Genomic DNA, 10,677 nt, shown 5'->3' with positions numbered 1-10,677 from the left:
TAGTTACGGCTCTGACACACACATACAGGAAAATGTCAGACACAGTTTCCCCCAGAGTACTTTTAGAGAGTCACAGAGTATAAGGAGCCAGCCACACAGCGCCCCTGGAGCAGTTATTATGATAAAAGCCCGGCGCTGACTATTCAACCTTAATAGGCTGAATAGTACTAATTACACACTCCCCCCTGTCTATAACACCCTGGTACCGCAGTAACTGGAGTCAGGTGGAGGGTCAGCGCTCACTGTCAACGTGCTTCAGCGTCTGCAGGGAGAAAATGGCGCTGGTGAGTGCTGGACCTGCTCTGAGGAGAAGCCCCGCCCCCTGCAATGGTGCGCGGCTTCCCGCACATAACAAGATTATACTGGTCTGAGGTGTTTAGTGCTAACAGCGGGATTAGCCCCTGTTAGCTATTTTGCCAGTGTAGGGCGATCGCGCTGGCCCAGGACGCCCACAGACGCGTCTATATAACAATGTTGCTGAGCATTCATGGACAGCAGCCTGTCACAGCTGCGCTCCCACCCTTGTGCCGCCATTCCTGCCGGTGAGCCGCTAACCGGGCCGCCGGCGCTTAACTCACCACTCTTCTTTCTTCTGGCTGTTAGGGGGTGGCGGCCGTGCAGCGGGAATGAGCGGTCGCCTCGTGGGCTTGCGATCAGCACCCTCAGGAGCTCAGTGTCCTGTTAGCGGAGACAGAGAACCATTAACTTTGAGAGTTGGTTCCTACTCACCCCTTAAGTCCCACGAAGCAGGGAGCCTGTTGCCAGCAGCCTTCCTGTACTTAACAACTCTTAGAAAACAATAAAACTAGAAAAACTTCTAGGAGCTCCCCTAGCTGTGACCGTCTCCTTCGGGCACATTTTCTAAACTGAGTCTGGTAGGAAAGGCATAGAGGGTGGAGCCAGCCCACACTATTAAACTCTTAAAGTGCCCATGGCTCCCAAAGGACCCCTCTATACCCCATGGTACTAAATGGACCGCATCATCCTCTAGGACATAAGAGAAAATATAAAAAAATATACCCAAAAGAAGATTAAAAAAAACAGGTAGAACAAGAAAAGATGGTTGAAAAATTAAGCTACTCGCAGTCCAATAGTCCACGCGTTTTGGTCTAAGTGATCTTTACCAAAACATATTTGGACTGTGAGAAGGTCCGCTATTTATCAACTCAGGTGATTGCAATCATACCATAAGAAGGCTGTCACTATACCGACAGCGGCATCCTGTCTGTTGGAATCCCGGCAGCGAGTCCCCTCATGGGCTCGCTGCGCTTGCCACGCTTCAGGCCCGGTAGCTCGCGCCACTTGCAACAGGATAATATTTCCACTCAGTTGGTGGCGTGGCCCCACCAACCATGTAGGAACAACCGGCATTCATTGGGATTGTGACTGGCAGCATTTCCTTTCACCGTCTGTCGGTATTCCAGCATCAGTCTCCTGAACGTCAGGATGCCCCCCACACTCTGTCCCCATCTTCTCCTCCATCACCTGCTTCTTTCCACACACTCTCATACTCTGGCCCTATCCTCTCCTTCAGCACCCAGCTTCTTCACTCACACGCAGGCTCCATCCTCTCCTCCATCACCCTGCTCCTTTTCTGACACGCAGGCCCCATCCTCTCCTCCATCACCCAACTTCTTCCCCCACACGCAGGCCCCATCCTCTCTTCCATCACCATGCTCCTTCCCTCACACGGAGGCTCCATCATCTCCTCCATCACCCTGCTCCTTCCCTCATACACAGGCCCCATCCTCTCTTCCATCACCCTGCTCCTTCCCTCACACGCAGGCCCCATCCTCTCTTCCATCACCCTGCTCCTTCCCTCACACGGAGGCTCCATCATCTCCTCCATCACCCTGCTCCTTCCCTCATACACAGGCCCCATCCTCTCTTCCATCACCCTGCTCCTTCCCTCACACACAGGCCCTATCCTCTCCTCCATCACCCTGCTCCTTTCCTCACACACAGGCTTCATCCTCTCCTCCATCACCCTGCCCCTTTCCTCACACGCAGGCTCCATCCTCTCCTCCATCACCAAGCTTCTTCCCTCACACGCAGGCTTCATCCTCTCCTCCATCACCCTGCTCCTTCCCTCACACGCAGGCTCCATCCTCTCCTCCATCACCCTGCTCCTTCCCTCACACGCAGGCCCCATCCTCTCCTCCATCACCAAGCTTCTTCCCTCACACGCAGGCCCCATCCTCTCCTCCATCACCAAGCTTCTTCCCTCACACGCAGGCTTCATCCTCTTCTCCATCACCCTGCTCCTTCCCTCACACGCAGCCCCATCCTCTCCTCCATCACCCTGCTCCTTCCCTCACACACAGGCACCATCCTCTCCTCCATCACCAAGCTTCTTCCCTCACACGCAGGCCCCATCCTCTCCTCCATCACCCTGCTCCTTCCCTCACACGCAGGCTTCATCCTCTCCTCCATCACCCTGCTCCTTCCCTCACACGCAGGCTTCATCCTCTCCTCCATCAGCCAGCTTCTTCCCTCACACGCAGGCTCCATCCTCTCCTCCATCACCAAGCTTCTTCCCTCACATGCAGGCCCCATCCTCTCCTCCATCACCCTGCTCCTTCCCTCACATGCAGGCCCCATCCTCTCCTCCACCACCCTGCTCCTTGCCTCACAGACAGGCCCCATCCTCTCCTCCATCACCCTGCTCCTTCCCTCACATGCAGGCCCCATCCTCTCCTCCATCACCAAGCTTCTTCCCTCACACACAGGCCCAATCCTCTCCTCCATCACCCTGCTCCTTCCTTCGCACGCACGCTCCATCCTCTCCTCCATCACCCTGCTCCTTCCCTCACACACAGGCCCCATCCTCTCCTCCATCACCCTGCTCCTTCCCTCACACGCAGGCTCCATCCTCTCCTCCATCACCCTGCACCTTCAATTCCTTATATTTGGTTTCAAATCTCCCTTCCTTTCTAATCCTGATTTTATTGTTGGTGGTACTTTTACTGTATGTTAAGGTATGTTTATTACTCTTATCCACCGTATCCCCAGCATATTAATTATTTGATAGACATTAGTATAAATCTACGGATATACCGGATTTCTCAGTTTACCCCCTCTTAGCGTTACACCCTCTGTAGTCTCTTGTATGAACATATTTTATACCAACTATATTATATTCGTGAAATAGGAATTTGTATTTCCTATTAACTCCCTGTCCAGAGATTAGTAGTACATGCTATCTCTTCCTTGTACCCCAATATTAAGTCACCATAATTTAACAATTTATATTGTAAAATTACCATTTGGGAGTTTAATATATACTAACTGGCGGGCCTAAACCAACAGAAAGACCCTGATGACCGTAGCACTAAGTACTGGTAAATAAAGAGGGCCCGTGTATTCACAACTTATGTTTTTCCAATACCCTGACCATTTGTTATCAATAAAGGACAACACTTTTTTTTTTGTTTATTTGTTTTTTATTTAGATAATTTTCCAGGTGACACCAACGGAGTAGTCATTCAGTTGCATGGTGGGAGGTAGTATTTCAACTCCTGGCTCTTTACAGTATGTTCTATTTCTTTGCCAGGTGACTCAGACTGAGGTGGTAAGCGCTGGTGTCTCAGCTCCTGGATCTTTTTTTCTTTGCCAGGTGACTCAGACTGAGGTGGTAAGCGCTGGTGTCTCAGCTCCTGGATCTTTTTTTCTTTGCCAGGTGACTCAGACTGAGGCGGTAAGCGCTGGTGTCTCAGCTCCTGGATCTCTTTTTTCTTTGCCAGGTGACTCAGACTGAGGTGGTAAGCGCTGGTATCTCAGCTCCTGGATCTTTTTTCTTTGCCAGGTGACTCAGACTGAGGTGGTAAGCGCTGGTATCTCAGCTCCTGGATCTTTTTTCTTTGCCAGGTGACTCAGACTGAGGTGGTAAGCGCTGGTGTTTCAGCTCCTGGATCTTTTTTCTTTGCCAGGTGACTCAGACTGAGGTGGTAAGCGCTGGTGTTTCAGCTCCTGGATCTTTTTTCTTTGCCAGGTGACTCAGACTGAGGTGGTAAGCGCTGGTGTTTCAGCTCCTGGATCTTTTTTCTTTGCCAGGTGACTCAGACTGAGGTGGTAAGCGCTGGTGTTTCAGCTCCTGGATCTTTTTTCTTTGCCAGGTGACTCAGACTGAGGTGGTAAGCGCTGGTGTTTCAGCTCCTGGATCTTTTGTCTTTGCCAGGTGACTCAGACTGAGGTGGTAAGGTAAAGGGGTGGGATTATTTATGATTAAACCAGTTGTTGGGAAACGCAATAACTGGTTTTAACATAAAAAAACCCCCATTAATGTTTTCATGAAAAGGAAAATGGAATAACATATTAATGCTGTGATACATTGCTATCTATCCAATATATTCCAGTAGATAGCAACATTTCACAGCATTAATATCAGATTCCATATTAATGCTGAGAAACATTGCTATCTACTGGAATATATTGGATAGATAGCAATGTATCACAGCATTAATATGAGATTCCATTTTCCTTTTCATGAAAACATTAATGAAAAAAAAAAGAAGCTTCTAGCTACAATTACCACTAACACTTTTTGAATTTTTTTTAGCAGAGTTGTTGTTTTTTTTTTTTTTTTATGTTAATTATTTTTTTTGATGTTACTTTTTTTCCCCCTGACTACTCTTAGCCTAATCTAATGTACCACCACAAGGCCTCCATGGTGACCAGGTATTAGTGGGCCACCAGCTGGGCTAGCCCCTGAGGCCTCACAGTCTGCAGGCTACTGTTTTTGTTGTGCCTGGTATGCGGGCAGCATCTTATATGCCCGGCGCAGGTATTCCACCAGGGTTTCCTCCGCCACGGCAGCCTGGCGTTTCTGTCTGCGGCGGATGGTGGATCTTCTTCTCCGTTTGCGGCCTGCGGGCTTCTTTGGTGTGCGGGGTGCCATTGAGTTGTAAGAAATTGTAGGCAAATTGGTAACTGAAAAGAATCAGAAAAATAACATAAGGTTGTGCATAGAGAAATAAAAAGAACCAAAGAAAAACTCTCCCATTTACTTTGTCTATAGAAATATAAGGCGTGAAGTAATACTGTCCTAGTTTTCCGGAGGTGCGGTATGCCGGCCGAACTCAGACTTTTTTTTAAGCGGCAATCATTTACAAGTCAAGATCAAGACTTGTACGTGGCTGCCACTTTTAAAAGAATGTCCGACCAGCATTATGCACCTCCGCCAAACTCGGATTATAATACATCCCACCTATAGTCAGATAACACACAATACAGGTTATACATAAAACAGCTGTTCCAACAATGTAAACTCAGCGAAACGGAACGTAAAAAATGAGTACATATAATAATCAACAGATGGTAATAAATACAAAAATATCATTAAATTTATGTCAGGAGGTGTAAAAGGGAACTCCTGGACATGACAGAGATAATAGCCGGAGACTATATTGAAGAATGTGGATCTAATGAACTCCAAATTGGGTTGCAATAATAATCAATAAGAAGCCGTTCCCATTGTATAACACAGTATAATAACTGTAGCCGCAGTTACCGGTGTTCATTATATAGATGAGCATTCTGACTAACAATAATCCTCGACTACAGTTATATTTCAATACTTAAATGAGAGTAAAATGAAAACGGAGATCCGCTGACTAAATCGTCACTAAACAAAGCAAAAAAAGTGACTAGGACTAACACTAAATATAAAAACATTGTCATAATGAACAGTGGCGGTAATTTAAATAATAATCGTATAAATGCAACTACAAAAGTGAAATCAAAGCCGGCTACTTACCTCGAGATCTTCTGTTGAAGCTTCCAAGATGGAATGGCAGTAAACTGCCTAGATGAGAGATTATATAGCCACAGGGCATGGGCCGATGACATCACAATGGGCTGATGACATCACAATGGGCCTGCTGACATTCTCTGGAACCCTCCTGTCATGTACAGTTGAGGCTGAGCTGATGGACTTTTAGTTGTATAACTGGGAAAACAGGAGGATGAGAAATAAGTATTCTCAGGTTACTGAGGGCCGCTCTGACCTTTTATTATTATTATAAATAAATACTTATTTTAGTTTAACATTAAAATCAACAAATGGACACCCGTGTAATAAAACATACATTATATAAACTTTAGAAGAACGTGATCCCACGGGAACTGACAGAAAAATACCAGTAAAGATATGGAACTTTACTTTAGTAATGGAGAGATTCTCTATGCATATAATCCGGCAGTCCCACCGGCCTAATAAATAATATACAAATTCCTACTTGGATGTACAGGTTGAGTATCCCATATCCAAATATCCGAAATACGGAATATTCCGAAATACGGACTTTTTTGAGCAAGAGTGAGATAGTGAAACTTTTGTTTTCTGATGGCTCAATGTACACAAACTTTGTTTAATTCACAGTTATTAAAAATATTGTATTAAATGACCTTCAGACTGTGTATATAAGGTGTATATGAAACATAAATGAATTGTGTGAATGTAGACACACTTTGTTTAATACACAAAGTTATAAAAAATATTGGCTAAAATTACCTTCAGGCTGTGTGTATAAGGTGTATATGAAACATAAATGTATTCTGTGCTTAGATTTAGGTCCCATCACCATGATATCTCATTATGGTATGCAATTATTCCAAAATACGGAAAAATCCGATATCCAAAATACCTCTGGTCCCAAGCATTTTGGATAAGGGATACTCAACATGTATAAGAAAAATTAAGGATAGGTAGTGATCATTATTGGTGGAAATCAATATAAGGTACAGAACGTGTGTTCTTACATAAAAGCCACGCAACACTGTGTCACACATAGATGGTTAGTGCTGAGTTATACAATGACAGCCTATTGCCATCAGTGGCGTAACTACTGCCCCCGCAGCCCTCGCGGTGGCTTGGGGGCAAGGGGTTGCGGGGGCACCACTGATTTAGCACAGATTGACATGCGGACGAGCGTCCGCATGTCAATCTGCTGCTACTAACCCTCCCTGCCGTGTTGGAGGGACACGGAGGGCACAGCGTGCGCCTCTCCTGTGTCCCTCCTGCATCATCTCCGGCGGCCGCGGGTCTAATAGAAGAAGTGCCGGTTCGTGAGCCAATCAGAGCTCACGAACGGCACTTCGTTTATTAGACCCGCGGCCGCCGGAGATGATGCAGGAGGGACACAGGAGAGCCGCGCGCTGTGCCCTCCGTGTCCCTCCAACACAAACCAGCGGGGGAGCAGCAGCAGGGGAGGGGGCATATATGGCACTGGGGGGGAATATCTGGCACTGGGGGCATATGTGGCACTGGGGGGGGGGGTGGGGGAATCTGGCACTGGGAGCATATCTGGCACTGGGGGGGGGGTAATATCTGGCACTGGGGGCATATGTGGCACTGGGGGGAATATCTGGCACTAGGGGCATATGTGGCACTGGGGGGGGGGGAAATCTGGCACTGGGAGCATAGCTGGCACTGGGGGGGGGAATATCTGGCACTGGGGGCATATGTGGCACTGGGGGGGAATCTGGCACTGGGAGCATATCTGGCACTGGGGGGGGGGGGTAATATCTGGCACTGGGGGCATATGTGGCACTGGGGGGAATATCTGGCACTGGGGGCATATGTGGCACTGGGGGGGGGAAATCTGGCACTGGGAGCATAGCTGGCACTGGGGGGGAATATCTGGCACTGGGGGCATATGTGGCACTGGGGGGGGATATCTGGCACTGGGGGCATATGTGGCACTGAGGGGGAATATCTGGCACTGGGGGCATATGTGGCACTGGGGGGGGTTTATGTGTACATGGCACGTAGGGGGGGGGGCTATATTGTGCACTGGGGTCATGTGAGTACCTGGCACCGTGGGGTAATATCTGGCACTGGGGACATATGTGGCACTGGGAGCACAGCCCTAGCAACAAGCACTACCCCCTAGCAACGAGCATGACACCCAGTGCATGAAACCCCTGGCAACGAGCATGACACCCAGTGCATGAAACACCTGACAACGAGCATGACACCCAGTGCATGAAACCCCTGGCAACGAGCATGACACCCTGAGCATGAAAACCCCTGGCAACGAGCAGGTAATTTAAAAGTAATTAGAAGCCTTACTGTAGGACTTAATGTGTAATGGGCATTACGGTGTGTGGCATACTGTATCACGGGCATTGTGGTATGTGGTATAATGTCTCAGGGTCATTGCAGTGTGGCATAATGTATAACGGGCATTGCGGTGTGTAGCATAGGGTATAACGGGCATTACGGTATGTGTCAGGCATTACGGTGTGTTGTATACTATATCACGGGCATTGTGGTATGTGGTATAATGTATCAGGGGCATTGCAGTGTGTAGCATAATGTATAACGGGCATTGCGATTCCTGTCATAATGTGTCGGGGGCATTACGGTGTGTGGCATAATGTGTCGGGGGCATTATGGTGTGTGCATATTGTGTCATGTGCATTATTGTGTGTGGAATAACGTCTAAGGGCCATTGCAGTATGTGGCATAATGTATACTGGGCATTACTATAAGGAGGAAAAAATACAAATAATGTAAGGGGCATGAATCAGGATTATTTTTCTTTCCAGTGGTGGCTAACGTCTGGGCGTGCAGGTTGGAAAACTGGGGTATAACGTAGTCTTTTCCTGCAATGCCACGCCCCTTTATGTGAAGCCACGCCCATCCCAACGAAGCCACACACCCTATTTTGCAGCGCGCGCCTTCAGCGCGCGCACATTTATCCCTTTAATAGTGCCAATTATGGGGGATGGGGGGGGCGCCGAAGAATTTTTTGGCTTGGGGGAGAAAAATTTCTAGTTACGCCACTGATTGCCATGGTCTTCAACCTGCAGCCCTCCCGCTGCTGTGGAACTACACATCCCAGCATGCCCTGCCAGTTTTGCTATTAAGGCATGCTAAAACTGAGGCAGGGCATGCTGGGACTTGTAGTTCCACAGCAGCTAGAGGGCGGCAGGTTGAAGACCCATGGTCTATTGTAACCACAACAGGTGCTTGGCCAACAAACTGTGAGAGGTGTTCGGCCTAAAGAACTAGTAACGTTGCCAAGCATCTCACACCAGAGGCTTCTTCCAGTCTTATGCTGGGTACACACCGGAGTGACGCCAATCATCAGCCAATTACAAGCCCAGGCAGCTACTGACTAACAGTAAGTGATCGTGTAAGAGGGAACACGCAGGCTGACCTGACACGGGTCTATGTAGACCACGCTCTGCAGGTATTCCGAGGCCTCCATGCTCTTCTTCTGTATCGCCAGAACCTGCACCACTTTCACGCAGGCCTCCAGCTCTATCACCCGGCCCCCCTGGACTGCAGATAACAAGATATTTTTATTAGAGGGTTTAACCCCTTCAGTGTCTGATTTTTCGAATTTGGTCACATCTCCCAGGGCAGGTTTTTAAGTTGCTTTACCTGCGCGTTGCCAGGGGTTTCATGCACGTTGCCAGGGGTTTCACGTGCTGTGTAATGCTTTTTGCCAGGGGTTTTATGCTCTGGGATCCATGCTCGTTGCCACGGGGAATGCTAGTTGCCTTAGGGAAGGCTAGTTGCCTAGGGATAGCTAGGGATGGACACCAACCATCGATGATTCAAAATCAATGATGGTCTATGACCGATGTTGAATACTTTTTCCATCAATAGGGGAGAACCATATGGTTTCCCGCCATCGATGGTTCAATGTTACCGATTTATTTTATTTTTTTCCTAAAAGTGTCAGGGCACAGAGCTTAGCTCCACCCCCTAATACCCACTAAGCCACGCCCCTGGTCCGCCCGCATGTGTACCGTAAATAGATAACCATCGATGGATCCATTCCTGATGGTTTTACACCATCGAGCTTATCCATGGATACAGGGCCGTTTCTAGTAAATTTGGCTCCCGGTGCGAGATTTCAAAATGCCCCCCCCCCCCCCCCCCCCATAGCTATGAAAAGAAAAAGCATGCGCGTGCGCTCCTGACAAGGGTGTGTGGCCTCATAAAAGTGGGAGTGGCCTAATTAAAGTGGGCGTGGCCTCACCTGATATCATCACGTCCACCACAGGGAAAAAAAATCAAAAGTCCCCATTTTACACATTACAGCAGGCACGTGTCCCCATTTTACATATTATGCAGGCAAGACTCCCCATTTTACACATTACGGCAGGCAAGAGTCCCCATTTTACATAGTACGGCAGGCAAGAGTCCCCATTTTACACAGTACGGCAGGCAAGACTCCCCATTTTACACATTACGGCATGCAAGTGTCCCCATTTTACACAGTACGGCAGGCAGGTTTCCCCATTTTACACAGTGCGGCAGGCAAGAGTCCCCATTTTACATAGTATGCAGGCAAGACTCCCAATTTTACACATTACGGCAGGCGCGTGTCCCCATTTTACACAGTACAGCAGGCAGGTGTCCCCATTTTACACAGTACGGCAGGCAGGTGTCCCCATTTTACACAGTACGGCAGGCAGGTTTCCCCATTTTACACAGTGCGGCAGGCAGGTGTCCCCATTTTACACAGTGCGGCAGGCAGGTGTCCCCATTTTACACAGTACGGCAGGCAGGTGTCCCCATTTTACACAGTGCGGCAGGCAGGTGTCCCCATTTTACACAGTGCGGCAGGCAGGTGTCCCCATTTTGCACAGTGCGGCAGGCAGGTGTCCCCATTTTACAGAGTACAGCAGGCAGGTGTCCCCATTTTACACAGTACGGTA

The 10,677-nt window shown here is 48.4% G+C and overlaps 1 long non-coding RNA gene across 1 annotated transcript; it reads right to left on the bottom strand.

Annotated features, from left to right (window-relative positions):
- Positions 1 to 3,420: 3,420 nt before the first annotated feature.
- On the bottom strand, positions 3,421 to 5,820 carry LOC134929497 (uncharacterized). Its single transcript, XR_010178593.1, has 2 exons — positions 5,756 to 5,820; positions 3,421 to 4,929 (listed from the first exon to the last, which is right to left on the bottom strand). It is a non-coding gene; the product is annotated as an uncharacterized LOC134929497 (long non-coding RNA).
- Positions 5,821 to 10,677: the final 4,857 nt, after the last annotated feature.

This window comes from Pseudophryne corroboree, chromosome 5, assembly GCF_028390025.1.
Source record: "Pseudophryne corroboree isolate aPseCor3 chromosome 5, aPseCor3.hap2, whole genome shotgun sequence".
NCBI lineage: Eukaryota > Metazoa > Chordata > Amphibia > Anura > Myobatrachidae > Pseudophryne > Pseudophryne corroboree.
The sequence above is the reverse complement of the archived record's forward strand: the minus strand, read 5'-3'. Positions and strand labels throughout refer to the sequence as shown.